At 38.3% G+C, this 13,537-nt stretch overlaps 1 non-coding gene across 1 annotated transcript; it reads left to right on the top strand.

The window, feature by feature from the left end:
• The first annotated feature begins 7,015 nt into the window (after positions 1-7,015).
• LOC141699198 (small nucleolar RNA R71) lies at positions 7,016-7,122 on the top strand. The gene has a single exon (XR_012565679.1). It is a non-coding gene; the product is annotated as a small nucleolar RNA R71 (small nucleolar RNA).
• The last annotated feature ends 6,415 nt before the right edge of the window (positions 7,123-13,537 follow it).

The following is a 13,537-nucleotide window of genomic DNA, read 5'->3' as shown; positions in this document are numbered from 1 at the left end:
TTTCTCCAATTTTTTAATATCCATGTTACTTTATTATTAAGAAAATATCCTAAATTTTAAATATAAACAAGCGATTAAACCTCGACAAACAAATAAACCATGACCATGATCTAGCACTCAAGCAACCTATAAGACTTAGTGAAATACAATTATCTCTAGCATGCAAATTAACTTGATAAGACTTAACATCACTAAATACGACATCACTACATTAGCATGAATATCACAAATCAATCGGAGAAATCATCTAAGGGATCATGTTATAATGCAAATACATAAAACTATATGAACAAACTATCATAAAAAACTACAAAAATAAAAAAAACTACTACATGGCAAATATGCAATATACAACTATACTATCATAAATATGCAAACTATATGTGACTCACACAAAATATACTCCTTAACTACTACCCCCAAACTTAAAATTTTCATTGTCCTCGGTGAAGGTAATAGTAAGGAATCAGGCATACCTACTCTGAATTAGGATCCTCACCCCCAACGGGTGGAGTGTCAGGTGTGTCTAGAGGTGGATACACGGAGTCCCCACTAAATACTGGCCACTGGATGTCAACACCTGTGGCTCTGTATGCAGTCCCTAATGCCTGGGTGAGATCACGTGTAAACTGACTATGAATGTCATGCATTGCATCCATCCTCCTCGCTAAATGCCTATATTGCGCCATACTCATACCAACTCCAACATCTGCTTTTGCTTCCTCCTACTCCTGCGATAGCCCAGCCTCTTCACCCAACTGAGATCTCCAAGCTGTTCTGCTCGTTTGAGTCACCCCAGCAGCTGGCCGTCCCCCTGGAAGATGGTCAAAAGAGTACCCATGCCCTTTTACATCAGGCTTGCCTCCATCCCACTTTTGCATCATCAACAAAGTGGTGTTATCAATCGAAAGACTCAGAATCTAGAGCTGCTCATGTGTTCGCCAATGAACACCAACTACCACACACAACTTCGTCACAATGGATGCATAGGGTATAGAACCCGTAGTACTCCCTCGCAAAAATCTCAGAATCTCTTGATGAATAACCATACCAAGGTCCATATAGTCCCCCTGTAGAATACCCCACAACAACCGTGCACGCTCCACAGTAGCATTATGCACGTGAGAAGATGGCATGATGTTAGCACAAATAAAAGAATTCCATGCACATGCAAACCTGTTCATGCACGAAGCAGGGAACTTGGAATAATCATTTGTGCCCCTCTTGAACTTCCAGTGAGTCTCAGGCACACACAGAGTAGCAACTATCAAATCCAAATCAAACTCCTCCGGAGTCTTCTCGTTTCAAATATCCTTACCGGGCTTCCTCGCGGGCTGATCAATCACCCTCCTTATCACTTCTGCACTGTACTCCACTTTCATCCCCCTAACCACAGTAAAACCATTCTTCTCCGCCTTCGCATGAGCATAAAACTCACGAACCACACTCATGGGCACAACAGCGGGTGCCTCGCAAAAAGCAACCCAGCCCATCTCCAAGATCATCTCCAACAACTTACCATCTTTCCATGATGGCAGAAAACCACGGTCTTTGGCTATAGGCTTCGAGAGAAGCCTCGTATACTCCACTTCAGCCTCGAGAGTTGAAAACCTAGGCCTCACACCACCTACACTCGAAGAATCAGTGGTGTTGCTGCTTACTTGAGTTCGCTGTCTTTTGGGTGCCATTGGGATTGAATAAGAGAAAATAAAAGATAAGTGTTTGAGAGAGAATTATGTTTGAGAATTTGAGAAGTGATGGAGAAGTTTGTGTATAAGTGTATGCATATATAGGAGGTTGGGAGAGAGGTTAGATATGGAATAAAAGTGGGAATTGATTATGGAAATAGTGGGAATAACGGGTTTGATTTGGAGAGGGAAATTTGGGATGTGGAAGAGTAAAATTCGGGTAGAAATTGATTTTTGGAATAAGTCCCCGATTTTCTCTTTTCCTAGCTTTTATATTTTTTTCGGATTCAGGGGGCAGCGCGGGCGTGCGCTACCTCAGCGCGGGCGCGCCATGCTTCTGCCTTTTCAGCTTGGCCGCCTCGCCAGGCAGCTCGGGCGCGCTCTGTTTCTAGAAAAGTGGCGCGGTCGCCCCGCTTCCTCAGCGTGGGCATGCCGTGCTACTGTAGTTGGCCCCGAAATTTTTTAGTTTTTTGATTTTTTTGTGCTTTTCTCCTTTCTTTCTTCTTCCTCTATCTACTAATGTACAACAAACCGGGGTTGTGTCCCAAGAAGTGCTTGCTTTACGTCGTTAACTTGACGTAGAAATACGAGATCAAATGGACAATAAAACGGCACTAACCACCTCGCGGGTTGTCATGTCACCAAAGTAATGCTTTAACCTCTGACCATTTACCTTGAATGCTTGGCCCGGATCATTCTCAAAAATTTCCACCGCTCCATGTGGAAACACAGTTTTGACAACAAACGGCCGTGACCACCTTGACTTCAACTTTCCAGGAAAAAGACGGAGACGAGAGTTAAACAAAAGAAATTGTTGCCCCGGCACAAATGATTTGAGCACTAGACCCCTATCGTGCCACCTCTTGACTTTCTCCTTATATATTTTATTGTTTTCATATGCTTGAAGTTGAAACTCGTCGAGTTCATTCAATTGAAGCATTCTCTTCTTACCAACTGCATCCAAATCGAGATTCAACTTCTTCAAAGCCCAATACGCTTTATGCTAGAGCTCCACTGGTAAATGACAACCCTTACCATAAACCAACTGATATGGTGACATCCCTAGCGGAGTCTTGTACGCTGTTCGATACGCCCAAATAGCTTCATTCAGCTTCAAAGACCAATCTTTTCTCGACGGACACACAACTTTCTCTAAAATGTGCTTGATCTCTCTGTTAGATACCTTAGCTTGACCATTCTTCTGAGGATAATAAGCCGTAGCAATGCGATGATTCACATTATACCTTTGCATCATAGCAGTGAACTTGCGATTGCAAAAATGCGACCCCTCATCACTAATTATGACTCTTGGAGTTCCAAATCTTGTGAATATCTGCTTGTGAAGAAAATGAAGCACTAGCTTCACATTGTTCGTTGGCAACACCTTGACTTCAACCCATTTTGAAACATAATCAACCGCCAACAAGATATACTGATTATTTCAAGATGAGACAAATGGCCCCATGAAGTCTATTTCCCACACATCGAAGACTTCAACCCCGAGAAGCACATTAAGAGGCATCTCATCCCTCTTGGACATATTACCCACACATTGACATCGATCACATTTTAAAACAAACTGATAAGCATATTTAAACAAAGTCATCCAAAAGAAACCTGCTTGAAGAATACGAGATATTGTCTTTTCTCCACCATAATGTCCTCCATAAGCTGTTGAGTGGCACTCTCACAAGATGCCCCCCGTTTCGTGTAAGGAATACATCTCCTGATGATTTGGTCAGCTCCTTGTCAAAAAAGAAATGACTCATCCCATATATACCACTTCACTTCATGCAAAAACTTCTTCCTTTGAGCGAAAGTCAAATCTGGAGGCATAACATTACTCACAAGGTAGTTCACAACATCGGCGAACCACAGTTCTTCTGCTTGCACTCAAAATAATTGCTCATCGGGAAAAGATTTGTTAATCAAAGACTTATCTTGTGAAGTAGCCATTGGGTCCTGTAAATGCGATAGATGATCGGCGACTTGATTTTCAATCCCTTTTTTAGTCCTTGATCTCTAATTCAAACTCCTGAAGTAAAAGAACCCATCGAATCAATCTAGGCTTCGAGTCCTTCTTCGAGACGAGATATCGAATGGCAGCGTGATCAGTGAAAACTGTCACCTTCGTCCCGAGCAGATAAGATTGAAACTTCTCAAAACCATAGACAATAGCCAAAAGTTCTTTCTCAGTAGTGGTGTAGTTCAGTTGAGCACCATTAAGAGTTTTATTAGCATAGTAGACTACATGAAATTTGTTGTTCTTTCTTTGCCCAAGAACTGCTCCAACTGTATAGTCACTCGTATCGCACATTATTTCAAACGGTTTAGACCAATCAGGTGCAGTTATGACCGGTGCCGTAATTAAACTCTTCTTTAATATCTCAAAAGCAGCAAGGGACTCGTCATCAAACTTGAAAGGAACATCTTTCTCTAGCAAATTGTACAATGGCTTCGAAATCTTAGAGAAGTCGTTGATGAAATGCCTATAGAAACCCGCATGACCAAGAAAACTGCGAATTCCCTTCACAGAAATTGGTGGAGGAAGATTTTCAATAATCCCCACCTTGGCTTTGTCAACCTCAAGACCCTTACTAGAAACCTTGTGTCCCAGAATGATGCCTTGGCGCACCATAAAATGACATTTCTCCCAATTGAGAACCAAATTGGTCTCAATGCACCTTTTCAGCACTAACCCAAGATTGTGCAAGCATTCATCATAAGAATTTTCAAAGACCGAGAAATCATCCATGAACACTTCTACATTATTTCCAATCATATCAGAGAAGATAGCCATCATGCATCTCTGAAAAGTGGCTGATGTTCCATATAGTCCAAAAGAAACTCTTCGGAATGTAAAAGTACTAAAAGGACATGTGAATGTAGTCTTCTCTTGATCTTCTGGAGTGATACAAATCTGATTATATCCCGAATAGCCATCCAGAAGACAGTAGTAATCATGCCCAGCCAATCTATTAAGCATCTGATCAATGAAAGGAAGAGGGAAGTGATCCTTCCTTGTAGCCTTGTTCAACTTTCTATAATCCATGCAAACTCTCCACCCCATGACTGTTCGTGTAGGAATAAGCTCATTCTTCTCATTTGCTACCACAGTGATACCATATTTCTTTGGCACATACTGGACTAGGCTCACCCATGAACTGTCAGAAGTAGGATAGATGATCCCTGCATCTAGGCACTTGAGGATTTCCTTCTTCACAACCTCTTTCATACTTGGATTTAGCCTTCTCTGTTGCTCAACAGTAGGCTTGCTTCCTTCCTCTAGCAGAATTTTGTGCATGCAATAAGAAGGGCTGATTCCCTTGATATCTACTATAGTCCAACCAATGGCCGATTTGAATTCTCTAAGAATTCTCAAAAGCTTCTCTTCGTCGCTACCTGAAAGGTCAGATGCAATAATAACATGCAAAGTAGATGCATCACCTAAAAACGTATACCTCAAATGTTCAGGTAAGGGCTTAAGCTCAAGAGTAGGAGCTTCCTCAATAGATGGCTTGAGGCGCTTTGGATAACTTTTTAGCTCCTCCAATCCAAGAGATTCAAAAGGCATATCCATCTTTCGCTTCCAGGGAGAAGCATTTAAATATTGCAAGTGCTCTTCACCTTCATCATCTTCACTAACGGAATTCCCCAACAAGGCCTTTTCTAAGGCGTCGGACCTTAGCAATCGATCAAGTTCAGAATTAACCACAGAATCGACCATCTCCACCTTAAAACACTCTTCATTTTCCATTGGAAATTTCATAGCACTGAACACATTGGAAGTTACATCCTGATCCAGCACTCGCATGGTGAGCTCACCTTTCTACACATCTATAAAGGTTCGGCCAATAGCCAAGAAAGGTCTTTCCAAGATTATGGAAATCTTCTTATCCTCCTCGAAATCAAGAATTATAAAATCAGCAGAAAAGATGAGTTTATCCACCTTGACCAAGACATCCTCCACAATACCTCGCGGACATGTAATCAAACGATCGGCCAACTGCAAAGTCATATAAGTAGGTTTAGGATCAGGTAAGTCCAACTTCTTGAAGATTGACAGAGGCATCAGATTGATGCTAGCTCCTAAATCACATATATATTTTTCAAATGACACTTTTCTACTGGTACAAAGAATGGTGAAGCTTTCAGGATCTTTAAGCTTCGGAGGCAACTTCTGTTACAGCACAGCACTGCATTCCTCCGTGAGAGCAACGGTCTCTAAGTCATCAAGCTTCACCTTCCTAGAGAGAGTACCTTTCATGAACTTCGCGTAGCTAGGAATTTGTTCAAGAGCTTCAACGAAAGGTATGTTGATGTGAAGTTTCTTGAACACCTTCAGAAACTTCTCAAACTGCTTATCCAACTTTTTCCTCTGCAGCCTCTAAGGAAAGGGAGGTGGAGGATAGATCCATTTCTCCCCTGTATTACCCTAAGGAGGAGTGTGCTCAACAATAATCTTCCTTGGTTCCACTTCTGCTTCCTTCTGCACTTATTATTCTTCAGCCTCAACTTCAAATTCTGAAGTCTTAGCTTTTTCAGGATTTGCAACCATACCAGACCTCAATGTAATTGCCTTAACTTGCTCCTTAGCTTCCTTCTTTCGTGGCACTTCATTATCATTTGGAAGCATGCCAGGTTGATGATTCAGTAATGCATTAATAATCTGCCCAATATGATTCTCCAAGGTCTTGATAGAAACAGCTTGGCTCTTGCACATGAGCCTCAACTCCTCCAATTCAGATTTTTCATTAGCTTGCGATAACTGCTGAAGTTGAAGTTGTTTCCTAGGGGCATATTGTGGTTGTTAAAAACCAGGAGGGTTATACTACTTTGCTGTGTATGGTTAATAAGGTTGTTGTACCGCATTCTGATTGTTACTCCAGCTAAAGTTAGGATGATTGCGATTATTGGGATGATAAATGGCTGGAGCTTGCTGTTGTGATCTCTGAAAGTTGCTCACAAATTGAGCTGATTCGCTAGAAATAGCACACTGCTCAGTTTCATGTGCCCACGCACAAAGTTCACAAAAACTAGTGATTTGATTAACTCCATAATTAGCCAAAGAGTCCACTTTCATCGTCAAAGCTTGAAGTTGAGCAGCTATAGTAGTAGATGTATCCACTTCCAAAAATCCTGCTACCTTGCCTTGCAGCATTCTTTGCATAGGATTCTGATATTCATTAGCTGTCATGAGCTCAATCAACTCATAAGCTTCATTATAGCTTTTGGCCCATAAGGCTCCACCAGACGCTGCATCGAGCATAGGTCTAGACTGTGTGCCCTACCCATTGCAAAAATAGTTTATAATCATCCAATCAGGCATGCCATGGTGCGGGCAATTCCTTAGCATCTCCTTATAACGATCCCAAGCCTCATACAGAGATTCTCCAGTTTGCTGCACAAACTGAGTAAGAGCATTCCTGATTGCAGCAATCTTCGCCATAGGAAAGAATTTAGTGAGAAACTTTTGAGCAAGATCCTCCCATTTGGTGATAGACCCTGGTGGTAGAGAATGTAACCGGCACTTTGCTTTATCCCTTAGAGAGAATGGGAAGAGTCGCAGTTTGATAACATCTTCAGTCACCCCATTGAACTCGAAAGTGTCGCAGATCTCGATGAAATCCCTGATGTGCATGTTGGGGTCTTCTGTAGGAGAACCCCCAAACTGAACTGAGTTCTGTATCATCTGAATCGTGCTCGACTTGATCTCAAAAGTGTTAGCCGAGATGGCTAGTCTGATGATGCTCGACTGAATATCATTGATCTTAGGCTGAGAATAGTCCATCAAAGCCTTAGGAATTTCTGCTTGATCTCCCATCACTATTAAAGCTGGTTCCTCTACTTTCTCTTCTTCTTCTACTTTCTCTTTGTCCTCAAAAACTTCCCTTCGAACCACTACAGCTTCCTCCTCGGCTTGATCCAGAGTTCTCTTATGAGCCCGCGAACGCGTATGCATACACGCTCGCTAGAGTACCTGAAACACGAAAAGGAAAAAAGTAGGTAAGTAACAGTGTCCGAGTCAATGAACTTTAACGATCACTGATGACAAACACATAAACTAAAAGTTAACACCGAGTCCCCGGCAGCGGCGCCAAAAACTTGTTAGTCGCTAAACACGCGCTAATAATTCAAGAAATTATACGCGATCGCAAGTAATATAGAATTATTTATAGTTCGTTCCCACAGAGACTGGTTTAGGTTAACTTTGTGATTTATGAACTTATATGACAATGATATGGCTATTATTCAATGCTAAGACGAATAACAATTTTGGGTTTTGATTATAGTACGATTAACTACTGAGAATTATACTAGAGAACATTAACTAAGAGATTAAAGAGAGTTGAATAATATATAACACAAACATGGGATTCCAACTTCATTAAATACTTGATTCAATAGCCTTTCCGTTCTTAACCTTAGCATGTAATGGTGATGACACTAATCAGATAACACGAAACTGTTAAACGCCAACTTTCGTTGCACGAAAAACATACTATCAGACATCCACAAAAGAAATAGAAGCTGAATAGACACCAATTATATTGAGGCCCTATATGTCTATAGAATTTGACAACATAATGGCTTAATGCACAAGTTATCCCTCTTGATTACATAGGGAAAGTAAGATGGTTAAAATTACCTACAAATCATGCATAACAATAACACATGAACCTATGCTAGCATGGCAAGTTCTAAATCTTTAAATTCACTATCACTTCATTAAAGATTAACACACTATCTTATAAGTTCGCGATGCTCATAAGATGAATAAGCACAACCAATATCAGGTTATCATACAATCACCACACACTAAGGCATCGAAACAAATTAACTAAAGAAAGCCATAAATAAATCCACTGGAACCCCACGATAACGATTAGCCCATAATCGGACACATCATCAACGTGGGTTCCGATGAAAGAATGGTATAATAAAGTAGTCTTTATACTGAATAAATAATAAACCAAGTACAAAACAAGAGTATAGGTTTAAGAATAAGAAAACTAGCATCCAAAATTATAACTTAAAACAAAGAATCACAAGTATAAAACTAGATCTTCTTCGCCTTCATTGAATTATGCTCTACGGTCTTCTTACGCCTTCTCCTTAGCTCTAGTACGTCTCCCTTTCGAAAAATGACCTTTATTTATGTATATATAGCAGCCCATGTATAGTAGAAGTCCATCCAATCAAAAGCCCACAAGAATTAGGATTCTGAATTCACGACCTGGCGCGGCCGTGCGCTTGACCAGCGCGGTCGCGCTGTGTTTCTGTTCCTCGGGCGCGGGCGCGCGCTATGACTGCGCGGGCACGCCAGTCTTCTGGAAAAAACTTCTTTTTCTTCTTTTCTTGCTATAATGAGTTGTCTTCACGAGCCTTTATTCCTTAGACACCATCCTAACACCAAATTAGCATCAAATCAATGCTAATTCACCTGAATTCCGGATTAATACCTGAAATGCAAAAACACTAGAAAACACATTAAAACACCAATTACTTGAGTATAAAAATACCAATTCAAAGCTTAATGGAGCGTTATAAAGTGTCATAAATGCCACTCAACACATATTGTGATGGATTTCGTGGTAGGATTACCAAAGATCAAGGCTAATCATGATGCAATTTGGGTGATTATTGATCGACTGACATAGTCAACATATTTCTTGATAATCAACAAAAGATTCTCATTTGAAAAGTTGGTTAAGTTTTATCTGGACAAAATAGTGATGCGTCATGGAGTACCAGTGTCTATCGTGTCTAATAGAGATCAAAGATTTAACTCAAGATTTTGGCAACAATTTTATAATCATTTGGGAACGAAATTAAAAATGAGCATTGCGTATCATCCACAGACCGACGGATAAACCGAAAGGACTATTCATGTTGAGAACCTGTGTGTTGGATTTCAAAGGAAATTGGGACGATCATTTGCCACTGATTGAATTTTCCTACAATAACAGTTATCACGCAAGTATTGGCATGCCACCTTATAAAGTGTTGTATGGAAGAAAATGTAGATCTCCTACGTATTGGGATGAAGTTGGTGAGTATAAGCTGTTGGGCCACGAACTAGTCCAACAAATGAAAGAGAAAGTGGAAGTGATTCACAAAAGGCTGGTAGCTGCTCAAGATCGACAGAAGAAATATGCTGATCAGAACCGAAAGGATATGCTATTTGAACCCGGAGACAAAGCGTTAATAAAGATATCTCTATGGAAAGGCTTATCTAGATTCGGAAAGAAGGGAAAACTGAGCCCCAGATATATTGGGTCATTTGAAGTATTGAAGCAAGTTGGATAAGTGGCTTACGAGGTAGCGTTACCTCCGCAAATGCAACATCTTCATAACATGTTTCACATCTCTCTTCTAAGGAAGTATAATGCGGATGATAGTCATGTGATCGAGTTGGAACCAGTGGAAATTCAACAAGATCTATCGTATATGGAACAACCCGTGCAAATTCCAGATCGCAAAGAGAAAACGCTTAGAAATAAAGTGGTACCGTTAGTTAGAGTTTTGGGGAAAAATCCTAAAGTCGAAGAATCAACTTGGGAATTAGAAAGCGAAATGCGATAAAAGTATCCCCATCTATTTGTTTAGACTAGATTCTGAGGACAGAATCCTTTTAAGGGGGTAGATTGTAGCGACTGAAATTTTTGCAATGTATTTATATAAATAAAGTATAGCTCTTGTGATGTTACGTGGATTTATGTGAATATAATAAAAAGATAAATAATTTTTTGGTTTATGTATAATTTATGTGAAATAGTAATAAGAAATGAGCAAAGTTATAAGGGCTTAAGCTGTGATTATCGAGCTGTCAAGTAGAACGAGACCCGTTATTCAAAGGATGGAATAAATGAGAAGGATTAAGAATAATAAAATTGAGGATTATAGTAAGTTATAATAAATGTGAATACCTTTGTGTATTTCTGTGATTTGAGTTTATATTTGAAAAGTTATCTTATTAATGGATCTATCGAGCAATTGGTACTCGCGTAATCAGTAATTAAAAAGGGAACTTTGTGCTAAGGTGTATGAATACAAATTCTGATGGCTAATATTATGTGAATATATGTTATTTGATGGTTACGAGTATGAATATGTGATTCACGAGTTTTTAAATAATTTTAAAAAGGATTTATTTGATTTAAATAAGGATTTAATGGTCCTTATATATTTTTTTGTTAAATAATTGAAATGTGTTCAAGGTGCGAAATTTATTTCATTAGCTCTCGAATAATCCCAGATACTTTTTAAAAATAATAGTTGGATTTATTTGGATGTTCTAATAATTTAAAATGATTTTATGAAGTTTATTTCTATTATTGGGGATTTATTTATAAAATCCATATTAAACAATCTATTCACTCAAAAATTTATTTAAAAATGCGGGTGAAGAGCTAATTTTATGTTTTATTTTATATAAATAAAATTTCAGCTGATTACACTTGGGTTAGAGATAAATTACAATTATTTTATTACATTTTTGTAAATAAAGGTTGATAAAGAAATGAGGAATTATTAATGTAACGCACCCAAATCCGGGGTCAGGGGATTTGGTCGTCACTATGAAACCTCAATCCAAAATAACCTGTTTAACCAATAAATAAATGCCAGCAGAAAATATTTAGCATCTATGACCCCAAACTAATCCAAGATCTTTTAAGGTTACATTTCTAGAAACAAAAATTCCAAATTCCACCAATAAATTTTTCACTTTCTTTTAAAACTGTTTTCAATACTTTACAAACTCAAAACTAAACCCGCTAGTATAACTTCGAAAAGAAGTATACTAGTCCCAACTATACAATACACATCTATAATATAATATAATATAAACAACTTTACATAACAGAACTTACACTAGTCCGCAAACTCTGGACCAACCACCTTCCAAAAGCTTCTTCTTTGTCTTCTCGAATTACGTAGCTAAACAGCGCAAGTTAATCCTCACTGGAAGGTTAAATTTAAAAACAAGAAAGTATGAGCGAAAGAAATGCTCAGCAAGTTAATTATAGCATATATATGGTCATTTTGATATAAAACCGACATCTGCATTAGAGCAGAACATTTAAAATCATAATTGTCGAATCAGAAAATTTCAGTTAAGGAATCCCAGAGTTGATTCCCTAATTGTATTAAAACTCTTTTTGATATTTTCGAGCGAAAATGCTTCAACAATATTTTGAATCTTGACGAGAACAAAGCTCGTAAATAGTGTTTACGGAAATATCATAAACAACACTAACATGAAACAATGATTATGAAGTGAATCATAAACTTTATTCAAAACCGAACTCTTGATATTAAGACTCATTTTGTTGTCATATCAAATTAGATATCAATACGAACTTTGATGCTCACAACATCCCATACTAAAGTCAGCATCAATCATCTATACTAAGACCATCTTTGATATCAACAACAAATAAGTATCAGCTTAAATCAGAAACTGAATCAAAACTGCATTTCACCTTTTATTCAAAACCAAAACACTTGATAAATCATAAACGATATAATAATTTATATTGGAATCTATCTCCGACGGACGTACTGTCACATGATGATCAGCCCGTGTGATAGCACTGGATCATGATTCGTAGAAACATGTCCCAAAACACGAGTGCTCAAATAAAAAGGCAATATATCTGCCTGTGGCATAAATTGTGTCATAATATTTCATATAACACTTAGAAATAGCCCTCCGCTGGACCGTCCGCCCGGTCACTTACGCAGTTATCCAATCTTAAAACCTTTTATTAAAAAGGGGTCATAATAATTGACACCCAAAATAATTTTATTCCCCCATTTACTTGGGTAGGTATACTCGCAACCAAATCATTTTTCTCAAAATCCAAAACATTTATAAATCCAGAAATTTGATAAGGGAAACACTTAACTATTATGAACACAGAATAACAGAAGAGTACTTGCATAATAAACATTTAATTCAGCGATATGTAAAACATTTATCTATTCTGAACTGAGAATAGGGAAAACAATACTTGCATAATCACAAGCAGTTGGATATGAAAAAATGATATTCCCAAGGAACTAACAATGAGATTTACAGAAGAGGGTTGAATGTAAATCTCAAAACTTTTTAAAGTTTTGAGCAGTTTCAAAGGCTAAGTGTATAACGAACAGACGTGTGTGAATTGCTTTAACCAAGTGCAGACAGATGTATATTTAAAACACAAATGTAAAGAACATAGAAGCTTTTAAAACTTTTCTGGTGGATTTGTTGTTCCACCAGAGATGTGTATTTCAGAAAATCTGTGATACAAAGAATTGTTCACAGCTGCTTCCTAGTATAAACTAGATGATTTTCTCTCTGAATTTTTCTAAACAGCTCTTGAAAATTCACACCTAATTACTAGCTGCAACTTGGTTTATATATCACCAATTTTTACAAGTGAAGACAAAGATAAAATACAATTATAAAAATAGTCCTTCACATGTTTCTTCTTTATTTCTCTATCCAATGCAATCTACGATAATATGTGAATCTTTGAATACTTCCTTGTTTGCACCAGAATGGAAATGCTATTTTTTCTTGATTCCTCCAAGAGGCTACCACATTCCAATTATCTCTGTCAACCCATGTGCCTCTGTCAGCTTATGAATTGTCACTATCAACTACTATGGAACTGAGCATCCATTGAAGCTTTTATCCATTGATGGCTTTATCCGTTGATGCTCTTATCCGTTGAGGGATATTATCCGTTGAAGCTTTAGAGACATCCATTAAAGCTTTAGAGACATCCGTTGAAGCTTTGTTTCTCATCCGTTGAAGGCCTTTAATTTACCAGTTGATACTACTTCATTTATACAAA

The sequence above is a fragment of the Apium graveolens genome, chromosome 11, assembly GCF_009905375.1.
Source record: "Apium graveolens cultivar Ventura chromosome 11, ASM990537v1, whole genome shotgun sequence".
Classification (NCBI taxonomy): Eukaryota; Viridiplantae; Streptophyta; class Magnoliopsida; order Apiales; family Apiaceae; genus Apium; species Apium graveolens.
The sequence above is the reverse complement of the archived record's forward strand: the minus strand, read 5'-3'. Positions and strand labels throughout refer to the sequence as shown.